We start from the raw sequence: 16,331 nt of genomic DNA, 5'->3' as shown, positions 1-16,331 counted from the left end.
CTTATCTAAAGAATTGGCAAAAAAATTCAGGCATAGATGACCCCCTTCATGGGTTGTTTAAAAAAAACAGTCTAGGAAATGGAAAGAGGTGGCACTATCCATGTTAACTTCTTTAATCATCCTAGCTGGGGTACTCATAGCACTTGAGTGCTGCATTATCCCATGTGCCTGAGGATTAGTTCAGAGACTTATTGAGGCTGCGTTAACCAAGTAAATTTGGTTAGACTATCTGTATAGACTGTAACTTCTGGAATATCCAATCAATGGAGAAATAGGAGAGGGGTCTGTATGCTATAAATACCTGTGGCATTCTATTGTTTCTAGCATCGACCTCTATTTTTTTGGTGGGTACCTATTCTTGCAAGATTGTGAATAAATTGTTTTTTTCACAATCAGGTGAGTGCTTATTCTCTTTCAAGTATTGTGTACTTTCTAACACAAGAGTCAGGTTCCACGGAGTAAGCTGTGGAGGAGGGACTTCAGTCACCCCTCCTATGACTTAAGCAGCCACCGGTTAAAGTTTTTTGACACATGCAACTCTGTGTACCCTGAGCTTGGAACATAGGATTGGGCCTGCCATGCTTCCAGGTGTCAATGAGATAATGGGCAGGTCACCTAACTCAATGTCCAACAACTTCATCAACAAAACTGTGGATATCTCTTAACTGGACAGGGCAGAAAGTTGGTGCAATGGAGGTAGGAAGGGCTCTGGTTTAGAGGGGCGAGCAGAGAGCCCCATGGGAGGTCACAGATACCCTTTGGGATGCACCAGTTTTGTCCTGGACTTGTGCAGACAGGTGGGGGTGGGAGGCAAAGGTGTGATGTGAACGGGAGTCAGGTCATACAGGGGACTCCAGAGCTCTTGCTCTTTCTTCAGGTCCTTCTTTCTGAATCTTCAATATTGACTGTGCTGAGATGGCTACTTCACCCAGGCTCAGTCTCTGGACATTGAACAGTCTGAATACAGTCTCAGTTATTTAGTCATTGAGGGAGTAGGCACATTTTCACAATGAAACAGGTCCCAAAACTTCCTGCGCTGTGGACCACCGGCCAGCAGAGGGAGTGCGAAAATTCTTTTTCTGACCAAACCATGCTGGAAACACCTCCTGGCTCATTTTCCCCACTAGGCGCCACAATCACAGGAAGAACAAGCAATTTCTTCCTGTGGGACCCACGGAGGAGGCGCCCATACCTCGTGGAGGACTTGGGCCACGTGCGATGTGAGTAAATAGCTTCTCGTTCATGCCTGAGACTGAGAAAGGGACTTTGTTGCTGTTCGCTGAGGTTTATTTCTAAATAGCAAGCACAGAATCTTCGTTTTATGCACTCTTTTAATGTAGTTCATTCTCAACTTTTTAAATACGAGGTGTTTTAGCAAAGTGTCTGCTCATCGGAGGTTTTGCCAGGTCAGAAACTGGGATTATTTTATGGACTCTATTCTTTCTAGTGACAATCCTAATAGAGATAACAGAGAGGGGGGGAATCATTCTAAAATACTGAAACTGATATGTAAAATGTACCAACCTTCCAGTAGAGTAGTTGAGGGACCAGTTGAGCCACATCTCAAGAGTCCGAAGTGAAAGAGAAAATGGTATATGCCTTTGTTATTTACTTTTTTTGCTTAAGTTTTCCTGCAAAAATTACGTAGTTGAAAAAATGTTGAAGAGTTTACAAATAGGGTAATACGACTCCCAATATTAATGTTTAATGTTATTTACCCCAAATTCCATCATTCATAATAATTTTACTTTCATGGTTTTAATAAAAGCAAACTTTTGAGTAAAGTTTTTGAAATATACTTGTTAAATTTTTCTGTTTTCAAATGCTACATTTTACAATTTCTTATGACTAAGTAATTATCTAAAGTTACTTTTAAGTTTAGCTCACTAAAATATTTTAGTTTTAGTGTGACTGATACTATACTATTTATAAAGGTATATCAATAGAGGTGATAATTGCAAAGCATGAGAATGACCTAAATGTAATTATACACTGTAAATTGCTTATTTGCCATGTGAATTTAACAAATATGCAGATTTCAACTGTGGATATGCTTGCCTTGAATAAAATTCATGCATGAAAGAAATTAGTTTTTGATACTAAAGACACTATTCTGATTTTCAATACCTAGTATTGTATACTGTTTGAATCTACTTAAGATGAAATTTGTGCAGCACTTAAATTATCAGTTTTTTGAAGAGCCATGCCAGAGGCTGTTTTTTGTTGCTTTGTTTTTGTTTTTTGCCATTCAGATGTGTTCACTGAAACTAAATTTCTCCTGTAGAAAATTTAAATTCTGAATCTGCAGTTAGTTGAATTTTGTATATTTCCTTGGAAAGATAAAATCAGTAAGTCTACAATCTCATCATTTTGTATATGCCTATTTCTTGTAAGTATCACCATTTTAAAAGGTTATGAATCATTTGCAATTTTTTTCTCTTTCTCTACTTTGAAATTTGAAAATATATTTATGTCTACTTAAATTTTATTCTAATGATATATACTAAAGGTGTAATAAGTCTAAGAACCATCCACCTATGTTTATCGTTTGGATTTTTTTTCAGATTTATTAACTAATCTCTCTTGGTGCAGTATATCATCTCAGACTAATAAGTGTCAAAAATGTTTGTAATCACTTTTCATCAAGAATCAGTGCCCTAATTACAAGTGTTACCCTCCTTGCTTGGCACATAAAAAGTAAACCCTCACATTTGATAGCCTGTGGCACTTCTCCACCTTGCAAATCCCTGATGTGATCAAGTCACAATGTCATTCTCCTAATATCTACCAAAAGTCACTAATATCTATCAAAGGAATGCTAAGGTGGGTATGTGTGTGAGGGTATTTCAGTGGTAGAATTCTTGCCTGCCTGCAGGAATCCTGGGTTTGATTCCTGGTCCTTGCACTTCCCAAATAAACAAACAAGCAAACAAACAAATGGGAAACCAAACCATACAAAAAAGTTCAACAAATGGTGCTGCTATAAAGGGATACTCACATGGGCAAAGAATGAAATATGACCCTGCTATACTGCATACAAAGAATTAAAAAAGACTACTGAAGTGGAAAGAGATAGATAATCCTGAGGAACACACAAACACAGAAGGCAAAAAAAGCCAAGTGCATAAATGTAACTAAAATCTGATCCACCTCCTGAAAGCATAGTGAGCACAAAAAATTCTGGGAAAGTTTATCCCTGGTTTAGAGAGTGGATTTATATAATATATGTTTTTCTCCATGTCTTTCAACCTGGGTTAAAATGCAGTCATTCTCCAAAATATGCAGCAGGGGAAGGACTTTTTGTGTGAAACTGAAATGCAAACACCTCACTATTTCCACAAAGAGCCCAAATCATTCAGGACACGAATGACATACTGCAGTTAATATAATAATGACACATTTACTATGTTATAACATCCAAACTCTTAAACGGCTGATTGCTTCAGAAATTTGGATGAATTGTATTTAAATAGATGTGAGTTCTTTAGTGCTATGAGAGTGAAATGAATGTTTTATTTTTATTTCATAAAATTGCATAATCTTTCATTTTCATATCTGTAGTATATAGGAAGATAAATTATACTTTTTGAGATGTTTTGCAACTCAGGCATTATGGAAAGAAATATAATTGTATATTTTATAATAGAAAGTCCACACTTAATATGAAGAAAGGAATAATAGTCCAAGCATCTGCTCTGGAGAAAGAATAAATGTAGGCTACCGATGACTTTTTAAAAAGTAATCTTGAAATCTACCATTCAGAACATTTGATTTTGTAAACATTTCCTTTTCTTTTTGCTACTAATGTCATTATTATTCAATATTGTATTGCTTCTGGTAAAGAAGTGTATTAAGACTAAAAACTTTATATAATTAATATGTGTTGGTTGTCTTTTGCCAATAATATGTTTGCAGACATAGAAAGCACAAACTTCTAGAGCTTAAAAGCAAAATGAAAATTAGTCAGACAATTGGGTAAAATGGCTACATACAAAAATAATAATAGTTCTTTTCCAAATTAGCAATAGACTGGAGAACAACTAGCAACAACTAGAAATGGAAGTTGAAGGAAATGGTCTATTCACAACAGCAACATAAAAACTAAAATAAATTTAAGAAGAAAAGTCCCATGTGAAGAAACCATAAAATATTATTGAAAGACATAAACAACATTGTGAATGAATGAAAATGCATACCATGTTCTCAACAGTCATGTGACATTGATGCTCATTCCCCCCAAAAAGAGTTTATAAAAGGAATGATTTCCAATTAAGGGCCTAATAGGGTTTTGGGGGATGTTGGGAGATGGACATGGGTGTTTTTAAAGTAATCTATTTTGAAATAATATCAAATAATGTAAAAAATTACAAGAGTGGGTACAAAGATTTGCTGATCCCATTACTAAGTTTCTCCAGCTGTTAGGATTTAACCATATTTGATAACGAATGAACATTTCATAAAAATACTCCATTGTATTTATTGACAAAACAAAGGCATATTCCTAAAAAACTTCAAATCAGAAATCAACTTTGATTCAATGCTATAAACTCACTTACAGACCCCTTCAACTTTTATCCATTGTTCCACCCTTCACAAACTCTCTAAAAATATCTATTTTTTCCAGTTAATTTCAATATGGAACTCCTCCTGAGGTTCTTTTATTTTTACATCTTCGACAAATTTAAGGAGCACATATGACCCAGCCTTCATCTGCTCAGTGTTCCCTTTTGAGATTTAGGCCCAACATTCCCAGTAGAAACCCAGCTTGAAGCTATGCTTTACTTACTGCATTCTATCAAGCATGATCACAGATTCACTTTCCTCACACATCAGTGATGTGAATTTTATAACCTGTTAAAATTTCTTAAAGTTCTTCCATATGCAAAAACATGCTTTCACTTTGTATTATAATGTCATTTTATGAAGGCATATTTTGAGATTATATCAATACTGTGGTCTCCATTCATCCTCCACCCATAATCCTTTCAACCCAGACAACCACCCTCTAATGGTAGCCATCTGGTCATATTTCCCATTTCCAGCAGAGATCTATATTTTATTTGGCTTTCTGCCTTACAAAGGATTTGCTTGCTCACTGGCTATGTTACAGCACTCAAACATCATGTATTCTATTTTATTCAGTGTATTCTCATCTGTTATTTATTTAATGATCAAATTGTACCAGATTGCACTAGTGGGATCTCCTGAAAGATTATTCAAGTGAGGCCTCAAGTAAGTCACCTCTCCTTAGTCTAGGTGGGATTCAAGAAGATAGGATCAAATTATACTTGATTTCAATTTCCATATTGCATTCTATGATACAGGTCTCATTTCTTTCATTAAGGTTTGTAGGTACCCATCTTTGGATATTTAAAATTCACCATTATCATTCTAAATTTTCTCTTAATGTACCCCTTTAGTCCTAATGTATCCTAAATCTAAAGGGCTCTTTTGGACACATATATCTCATCATGCCATTTTTCTTTAAATTTATCAATGCATGCACACTGTTCTTAGAACAAGGACTATAGGGCTTACAATTTTCTCAGACCCTGAATTCTTCTGTCTGTCACTCTTTGCCATCCAGTCTACCCCAATTGTCTGCAGTCCATTCCACTCTCAATTTCTGCAAATAACAGTCTGTTGTTGCTGGAATTCTGTGCATTTTCCCATTAAACTAGTTTGTATACCAGGCAAATTTTCTAGGACTTGGCCCAGCTCAACATTTTAAATTTCACCAAGCACATTTGTTCTTTCCAAGAAGATTGTCCCATCCCAAAAATGATGTCCTTTGATACTATGTACATAATTAATATTGACATTTTTTAACTTTAAATTAACCTTTGTAAACTAAACTTAAACACCACAGGGAAGACAATTGACTGTTTTGTTTGCCTGTAGATTTTCATTGACCAACACAGCCTTGACTCAAAGAGATTAATTCCTTTAAAAATGTTACATAATAACTAAGCTAGAAAGGCAAAAGGTAACATAAAATTATGAATAATATAAAAAATAGAATACATGATTACATAAAATACCTGCTTTTCAAAAATATGCAGTTTTTTAAATAAGTGAATTTTTAAGATTAAATATTGTAAAGTGAACAAGGTGGGTTTCTAAGTATTGGCTATCTTGTCAAAGATATCTAATCTGTTGGAGAAATGTTTGTAGTGTTTCCTTAAAACCCATTTTATTTCTGTGAGGTTGTTAGAAATGTCACCACTTTTGTTGCTAACTTTAATGAATTTTTCTTCTCTCTTTTATTCTTTATCTAGCTATCAGATTTTCAAATTTGTTGATCTTTTCAAAGATGAACTTTTAGTTGTATTGATTCTGTTGTTTTTCAGTTCTCTAATTTATCTGTGATCTAATCTTTATTTCCTTCCTTCTACCAGATTTGTGTTTAGTTTGCTCTTCTTTTATTATTTCCTTAAGTTGTAAATTCTGGTATTAATTTAAAATTGTTATTTTTGTAAATACAGTTTTTTTTCATGGGCAAACACCAGGAATTGAAGCGAGGGCTCCAGCATGGCAGGTGAGAACTCTGACACTGTGCCATCATTGCCCAACCAAAATACAGGTGTTTATGGCTAAATTTCTCTATTAGCAAGATTTTCAGTGCATCTTATAAGTTATGTTGTGTATTCAATTTTGTATATCTCTAAGTGTTTTCTAATATTCCTCATGATTTCATCTGTGACCCTTTGGTTGTTTGAGCATGTCGTTCAATTTCCACAAATTTGTGGAACTTCCCACTTTCCCTTTTGTTATCAATTTCTAATTTCATTTCACTCAGTCAAAGAAGTTACTTATGTTTTCAGTGTTTTTTATATAAGTTATAGGGTAACATATGATCTATTCTGTGAATGTTCCACATGGACTTCAGAAGAATGCATATTCTGCTGAAACTAGTTGGATTATAGTGTTGTTTAAGTCCTTTATTTCCTTATCAATCATCTGTCTAGTTTTTCTATTCATTTGGAAATGGAAAATTGAACTGTCCAACTATTATAATAGAACTATCTATCATAATAGAGAGTTATATGTCTATCCAAATAGACACATATTTATTTTTTCCTCCATATATTTTGGTTCTCTGCTGTTCCCTACATAAAGGTTTATAATTTTTACATGTTCTTGATAGGTTGACACTTTCATATATATATAAAATATAGTTTTTGTTTTTTGTAACTATGGTTGTTTTAATTTTTATCTATTATTCTAGTGCACCTATTTAATTTCTAGGTATTACAGCATATAGTATCTCAGTACTGTTTTCCATTCCTTCATTTTCAACCTCTCTGGCCTTTGTATCTAAAGGCAATTTGTATCTAAATTGCCTGGTTCTCTTACAGGCAATAGATGGTTGCACCAAGCTCTGCTCTAAGTAAATAATTTCTTTAAATGAAAATTTTTTGAGATAAATGAGAATAGAGCTTGGCATAATGAATAAAATTACTTACAATGAAAGACATAAAAGTTCCACTTAAATTGATTTCTATGTGTATTTTTATTATTAAATCCTCCATTATTTTGTAGTGTGTCATTTTAATTCCCTTCTTATTTCACTTTTTCCTTTAACATCACTGAAATAATTTCTAAATTACAGGGTGTTCTAGTTTGCTAGCTGTCAGAATGTAATATACCAGAAACAGAATGATGTTTAGAAAGGGGAATTTAATAAGTTGCAATTTTAGAGTTCTAAGGACATGAAAATGTTCCAATTAAAGTAAGTCTATAAAAATGTCCAAATGAAGGCACAAGAGGTTACATTCACTTAAGAAAGGCCTATGAAGTTCAGGGTTTCTCTTTCAACTGGAAAGGCACATGGTGAACATGGCAATGCCACTTGCTTTCTCTCCAGGCTTCTTGTTTCATGAAGCTCTCTTGGGTGCATTTTCCTTTTTCATCTCCAAATGTCTCTGGCTTGTGGTTCTTTTGTGGTTCTGTGGCTCTCTCCTTGTTCTCCACTTTCCTCAAAATGCTTCCTCTTTTAAAGAACTCTAGTAAACTAATCAGGACCCACCTGGAATGGATAGAGCCACATCTCTGTGGAGATAATCTAATCAAGTTCCCAGCATACAGTGCTGGATAGGGCTTAAAGAAATAGCTTCCTCCACAAGATTGGGTTAGGATTGAAGCATGGCTTTTCTAGGGTACATAAATCCTTTAAAACTGGCACACAGGGCAAATGCAAAAAATAAAGAATATCAAAACACAACCCTGCCCCTATATCCTGATTTAGTATTTTTTATATTTTGCCACATTTGCCATTCCTTCTTTCTTCCTTTATGTCTTTCTCCTTCCTAAACATTTGAGTGTATCCTGGACACACCATTTTCCTTGCACACAATACTTCTATGTAAATATCCTTAGAACTAGGATAATCACTAATGGAACTGCCTTATGTAGAGTTAACAAGTTATACACATTAATATTGTTACAAGGCATATGTCCAACAAGGTCTTTTCAAGTCTTTTCTCCAATATTAGATCCCATCTTGGGGTAAGAAAAGAGACAGTATAACATGTATGCTGTATGTATGTTTCCACAATTTAAAAAAAGAGCAACAAAAGAGACAAAGACAATTTTTAAATTCTGGAAACATATATACAGCATACATGTTACCATCTCAAACACTCCTAAGAATAACATTCACTGAGATTAGTTACATGGACAATGTTGGACTATGCTCACCACCATTCATTTCCAGAACCTTTCCTTTACCCTAAACAGAAATTCTGTACCCATTGTGCATCAATTCACTATTGCCTATCTATCCTGCACCAGATAAGCTCTAATCTATTTTCTGTCTCTGAACTTGCTTATTTCAGTTATTCAAATGAGTGAAATCATACAATATGTCTGTATGTGCCTGACATTTCATTCAATGTGATGTCTTCTAGTTCATCCATGGTAGCATGTGTCAGAACTTCATTATACAGCTGAATAATATTCCATTGTGTGTTTATATAACACACTTTATCTCCTCTGTTGAATCATACTTGGGTTACTTCCATCTTTTAGATATAAGAAAAACGTTTTTGTAAGTATTGCTATACAATTATATGTTTGAGTTTCCTGTTCTTTGGGGAATATATCTATAAGTAGAATGTCAGGTCAGATGATATGTTGTATGTTTAACTATTTGAGAAATCTCCAAACTCTTTCACACAGTGGTTGCATCATTTTATATTCCCACCAGAAATGTACAAGGTTTTCTAATTCACTGCACCTTGTGAGTATTTATTTTTTAATAGTAACCATTCTCATGAGTGTAAAGTGTATATGTCATTGTGATCTTTTTAAAACTTGTTCTTGTGGTACCAATTACTACTCACAGTTTCCCATTTAACCACTTTCAAGTAGACATTTCAATTAGATCAATTACATTCATGACATTGTGCTACTATCACCAATGTCCATTATCCCACTTCTTCATCACCTCAAACAGAAACTTTCTACTCATTGAACAATAATTCCTTTTCCTTCTGTACACCTCCAGACTTTGGTAACAACAAAATTTTGTAACACAGCACCCATTGGTCACTGTGAAATTTCCTTCTTTCAGTTATTTTGTATAAACAAGTTCATACAATATTTGTCATTTTGTGTTTGGCTTATTTTATACATGTCTTCATGATTCGTGCATGTTATAGTATGTATCAGATCTTCATTCACTTTTACAGTTGAATAATATTCCACTGTATGTATAACACTTTTTTAAACAGTTTTTATTCACACACTGTACAACTGATTCTGAGTGTAGAATTAAAGACTCTTTGTAGAATCACATAGTTATGCATTCATCCTCACTTTTAATATGAGCACATTCTCACTTCTTCCAAAAGAAATACCATACCCCTTATATCCTCTTATTATTGACAGTTAGGTTTGGTATGGTGACTTTGTTATAATAAATGAAAGAATATTACAGTGTTACTGTTAATTATAGACCTTAATTTGTAAGAGCATATTAATTTTATTTTGAATTAATTTTATATTTTTATTTTTAAATTTTTTTTATTTTATAATATAACATATATACAAAGCAAAGAAAGACAAAAGCAATAGTTTTCAAAGCATTTGTCCACAATTAGTTACAGGACAGATCCCAGAGTTTGTCTTGGGCTATCATATCACCATTTCAGATTTTGTCTTCTAGCTGCTCCAAAACATTTGTATACCACTTTTTATTTACTCATTCACCTATTAATGGACATGGGTTGCTTCCACTTTTCATCTCCTTTGAAAAATGCTGCTGCAAATGTTGGTATGTGATATTATCTGTGTCCCTACCTTTTGAGTTTATACCAAGAAGTTGGACTGTTAGGTTATATGGGAATTCCATTTTCAACTTTCTGTAGAACTGCCAAACTGGTCTCCATAGTGACTGTACCATTTTACAGTGCCACTAGCAATAATATCAGGATCCCTATTTCTCTGTGTCTTCATCAAAATTTATTATTCTTGACTTGGTTAGCAATAGCCATGTAGAGGATGGAAAGTAGTATTTTATTTTGGTTCTGATTTGCATTTCTCTGATAACCCATGATTTTGAATACTTTTTCATGTACTATTGGCTATTTGTATTTTCTTTGGACAAATTCTACTTAAATCAGTAATGAAGCTATACTGTCCTAGATTTTGCTGCATTGGGAGGTTTTGATAACTGATGTAATACTTAATTGTTCTTGGTCTTTTAGAGATTATATTTCTTATTGAGTCAGTTTAGTCAATTTGTGTGTCTCTGGGAATTTGTCCATTTCATGTGTTATCTAATTTATTAGCATACAATCATTCTTAATATCCTCTTACAATCCCTTTTATTTCACTATTTCCCCCTTCAGTTCAAATGATTTTTGTTATTTGTGTCCTCTCTTTTTGTTTCTTTACCAATCTATCTAATCTTTGTCACAAGTCTGGGTATTTTGTATTTTCCTTTTCATTCATCTTAAGATATTTCCAAATTTCCTGGTGATTTTTTCTTTGCTACTTTGCTTTCTTATGAGTGCATTGTTTAATTTCCATGTATTTATAAAGTTTCATGTTCTCTTGTTACTGATAATTAGATTCATTTCATTTTGTTCAGGTAAGCTCCTTTATATGATTTCAATTTTCTAAAATTTGTTGAAACTTGTACTCCAAAATGTTTGTGATACAATATACAGTCTGTCCTAGGAAATTATCCTTCTTCAGTTCAGAGAAATATTTACTCTGTTGCTTTCAAACTATTTGTGTTACCTATTTCTCACACACTCCCTCTCTCTGTATGTTATATACAATGATATATGTCTGTTGCATCTACTTGATACCTATTATCATTCAAGTCCCCTTTTTCTTTTGGCCTTCAATGTGGATGTGCTAGCCATCATTTAAAGTGATTTTTGAAGTCCTCTACTATTGATATGGAGTGAACTATTTCTCCCATCAATCTGTGAATATTTGTTTCACATGTTTTAGGCCTCAGAATTTTTATTTACATGTTTTCATCCTCAAATTTTACTGTGATATATTGACATATCATATATGTATACAGTGTCTCACAGCAGCATCCCCTCATTGTGCAAGCACAATCACAATCAGTTTTAGACCATTTTCATTGCTCCAGAAAGAAAAATGACACATAGACATATAAAACAGAAAAAACAAATCATCCCATATCCCTTATCTCCTCTATTGTTGACCTCTAGTATTGGTGTGGTACACTTGTTACTGTTGATGAAATAATATTGAGGTATTACTGTTAACTCTAGTCTATAGCTGACAAAGGTATTTTCCCCATATATCACATATATTAACTCTTTATACAAGCATTATATATTTGTACTAGTTCATACAAGAAATTGATTATATTTGTAGTATTAATTAGTGACTTATTATTTCTCTATCAGCCCCTTTCAACCAAATTCACTAAAACAGAAAACTGTTACTTATAATCCCAATAACAAGCTACACTCACCTCTATACATTTCCAAATATTTAAGTTCAACCTTGTTAAAAAAAAATCTCTGTGTAATAGGTAATTGCCCCCCTCTTCTCTAACTTCTGGCTATTTCTATGTACCCTATATTCTATGTTTTAAGACTGAGTTTACATATTCTATTTATGTTTGTAATTGACCCTTTTATCAATATATATAGGATCTCTCTTTGTTCCTCCTAAGAATATTTGACTTTTAGTCTGTTTTGTCTGCTTATTATTTAATCATCCCCACTGTATTTTGGTTATAATATTCATGGGATATTTTTTCATCCTTTCACTTTTGACTAATTTGTGTCTTTGAATTTAAGGTGTGTTACTTGTAAGTAGAATAGAGTTCTCCCTTCCACATCACAGGGGTTTGGGAACAAGTGGTGTCCCCACAATGTATAAAATCTGCATACAATTTGTTTGTCCTCTACTCATACCAGAGAAGAAGTCTGAATTTTTTTCTGTTTACAATAACTTATTTGTACTGAAAGATAACACATATTGATATTACACAATACTATACATAAATTATATACATTTCTGAGTTCCTAGACATTTTCTACGTTGTCTAGGGGCCTTCATGTGTCAGCTGCAGCTTCTGCAGAACTCCACTAAAGGTCCCAATTAATTTCTTATGGTAACCTGTTATATATTGAATACATGATGGAGAAAGTCATGATGTAGATGGGATAAATTGAATATTTAAGACATTTGCATTTTTAATACATGGTCAGGCACCAGGAAATGAACCCAGGGCCCTTGCATGGCAGGTAAGAATGCTGCCACTGAGCCACTGCGGCCTGCCCTAAGACAGTTACTTTTAAAATAACTCCTGGTAATTCAGGACTTCTGAAAATTTTGGTATTTGGTTTTTGTAAGTCATAATTTTTTGTACCTCAATTATTTCATTACTTCCTCCTTTTTAATTTAGTTGATCTTTTAAAATGAACCAGTACAGAAATACTCATCATTTCCTTTTTTGCATATTTTTCTGGTATTTTCTTTGTGATTACCATGGAGCTTAATTTAGCATCCTGCATCTAATAATTTCTTTAGATTTTGATACCAACTTAACTTCAAGATCATCCACAAACTTTGTTCCTGTATTTCTCTATTCACCTTCTTTATAAAGTTCTTGTCCCAAATTATGTGTTTATTCCTTTTGAGTCTGAAACTATGCAGTTTTCATTACTTTAATGCATTTGTCTGTTATATTCTGCATGTGTAGTTGCATACCAAAAATACAATAAAATAACACTGAAATTTAAAATTACCAAATTAATTCCCTTACTTAATATCTTTTCATGCTTCTTGTATCATCTGTCTTGTGTCCTTTCCTTTCAGTCTTAAGAGCTCACTTTGGTTTTGCTGGTAGGGCAGATCAAATGATGCATACTAAGCTTTTGTTTATCTGAGAATATCTTAGTCTTTCTCTCAGTTTTGAAAGAGAGCTTCTCTAGATATAAACAATGTTGCTTTATAATTTTTTCAGTACTTTATAAATATTTTTTCCAGTGCCTTATGGTGTCCAAGGTTTATTTCTTTTGTTCTTAAAGCACTTTTTTGGAGATATAGTCACACACCATATGGTGTATATTCACATACCATACAATCCATCCAAAGTGTACAATCAATGGCTCTCACAGTATAATCAACAAGAATTGTGCATTCATCATCACAGGCAATTTTAAAATACTTTCATTCCTCCCAAAAGAAAATCTGATACACCTTATAGCCCTTTATTATTGAAACAACATTGCTGTGGTGTCTATTTTACAGTTGATAAAAGAATATTAAAATATTATTGTTAACTGTAGTCCATACTTTGTTTTAGGTATAGTTTTTCCCAGCTACTACCCTATTAGAATCTTGTTGTAATGACATACATTTGTACTAGTTCATGAAAGAATATCCTTATCTTTTTACTACTAACCACTGTCATCATCTGTTTTATCTAGCTTTACTTCTAGTGACACACATGGCACTAAATTTCCCCTTTTAACCACAGTCACATAATTAAGCAGTGCTAATTAGAATCACAATAATATAGTACCATCATCACCTTTTATCCACTTCAAATAATTATGAATCAATGTAATAAAAAGTTCTGCAAAAAATATGCATCAGCTCCCCATTTTCTACCCTCCTATGTCCTGGTACCTTATATTCTAGATTGTCACTCTGATTTTGTTTATTATTAGTTCATATTAGTGAGATCATAAAATATTTGTCCTTTTGTGTCTGGCTTACTTCACTTGGCATAATATACTCAAGGTTCATGTGCGTTACAGACATCAGGAATTGATTTCTTCTTACAGCTGAATGATATTCAATCATGTTTATTATTTATCCCTCATCAGTTGATAAGCATAAGTTGTTTCCATTTTTTGGCAGTTGTGAATAGTGCTGCTATTAGCATCAGTGTGCAAATGTCTGTTCATGTCCCTGCTTTCAGTACTTCTGGGTATATACATAGTAATGGTATCACTGCATCAGATGGCAGTTCTATATTTAGCTTCCTGAGGAATGGCAAAACTGTCTTCCACAGCAGCTGCACCATTTTACATCCCCACCAGCAGTAAATGAGTGTTCCTGTTTCTTCATATCCTCTCCAACACTTGTATTTTTCTTGTTTTATTTAAATATTGGCCATTCTAGTAGGTGTGAAATGATAGCTCATAATTTTGATTTACATTTCCCTAATAGGTAGTAATGCTGAGCATGTCTTTGTGTGCATTTTAGCCATTAATATTTCCTCTTTTGAAAAATGTCCAATTGAAGTCTTTTGCTCCTTTTTTATTGGATTTGACATTTTATCATTGAGTTCTAAGATTTCTTTGTATAATCTGGGTAATAAATTCTTATTGGATTTGTGATTTCCAAATATTTTTTCCACTGAGTAGGTTTTTCACATTCTTGGCAAAGTCCTTTGGAGCACAAAAGTATTCAATTTTAAGGAGGTTCCATTTATGTATTCTTTCCTTCATTGCTTGTGGGTTTTGGTGTAAGGTCTAATAAACCTTTATCCACCACATGTTCTGCCTACATTTTCTTCCAGGAACTTTATGGTCCTATCACTTTCATTTTGGTCTTTTATCCATTTTGAAGTAATTTTTGTATCAGGTGTGAGATAGTGGTCCTCTTTCTTTGTTTGGATATAGATGTCTCCCAGTTTTTTCAACATTTGTCGAAGAAACTCTTCTGTCCTAGTAGAGTGGACTTGTCAGACTTGCAAAAGTCAACTGTTCAAAATGTGCAGGTCTAATTCTGAACTCTCAATTGTTTCAATTGGTCAATATGTTTATCTTTATATCAGGTCCAGGCTGTTTTCATCATTGACTTTTTGTAATGCTCTTTAAAGTTAAGAAGTGTGGGTCCTCCAACTTCTTCTTTTTCAAGATGTTTTTGGCTATTCTGTGCCTCTTAAATCCTCCAAATGAATTGGATAATTTCTTTTCTTCTTCTTCAACATCAGCTGTTAATATTTTGATCAGGATTGCCTTGAATTTGTAAATCAATTTTGGTAGAAGTGACTTCTTAACAATATTTATTCTTCTAATACATGAACATGGAATGTCCCTCAATTTATTTAGTTCTTCTTTGATTCCTCTTAGCAATATTTTGTTGTTTTCAAATACAGATCCTTTATATACTTGGTTAATTTATTCCATGATATTGATTTTTCTAATTGCCATTGTAAATGGAATAATTTTAGTCTTGATTTCCCCTTCAGAATGCACAGTACTAGTGTATAAATACACTATTGATATTTGCATGATGCTCTTGTATCTCATCACTTTGATGAGCTCATTTATTAGCTCTGGTAGTTTTGCAGATTTTTTGAAAATTTATATAAGTGGGATGATATTATCTGCAAAGAGTGAATGTTTTAATTCTCCCTTTGCAATATGGATCCCTTTTATTTCCTAATATCTCAAGTAGAACATTAAGCATGATGTTGAATAACAGTAGTGGATGTGGGCATCATTGCACTGTTGAAACGTTAGAGGGAAAGCTTTCAGTTTTTCACCATTGTGTAGGATATTTATGTGGGTTTATCATATATGCCCTTTATCATGTTGAGCAGTTTTTTTATTCTTATCTTTGGAAGTATTTTACTGAAGCATATTCAGTTTTGTCAAATGCTTTTTGTGCATCAACTGATATGATCATGTGAATTTTTGCCTTCAAATTTTACATGTATTATATTAATTGTTTTTCTTGTATTGAGCCAAACCTTGTATGTCTCAGATAAAACCCACTCGGTTGTGGTACCTAATTCTTTTAATAAACTGTTGGATTTGATTAGAAAGTATTTTTTTTTGAGGATATTTGAATCTATATTCATTAGATAA

General features: G+C 33.3%; 1 protein-coding gene across 1 annotated transcript in view; it reads left to right on the top strand.

Annotated features, from left to right (window-relative positions):
* Positions 1-978: 978 nt before the first annotated feature.
* The window catches only part of LOC143656891 (uncharacterized), a 73,660-nt gene continuing 58,307 nt past the window's right edge, over positions 979-16,331 (top strand). The window contains 1 exon segment of the mRNA XM_077128642.1: positions 979-1,220. The gene's annotated coding sequence lies outside the window, so the exon portion shown is untranslated.

The sequence above is a fragment of the Tamandua tetradactyla genome, chromosome 15 (genome assembly GCF_023851605.1).
Source record: "Tamandua tetradactyla isolate mTamTet1 chromosome 15, mTamTet1.pri, whole genome shotgun sequence".
Taxonomy (NCBI): domain Eukaryota; kingdom Metazoa; phylum Chordata; class Mammalia; order Pilosa; family Myrmecophagidae; genus Tamandua; species Tamandua tetradactyla.
The sequence above is the reverse complement of the archived record's forward strand: the minus strand, read 5'-3'. Positions and strand labels throughout refer to the sequence as shown.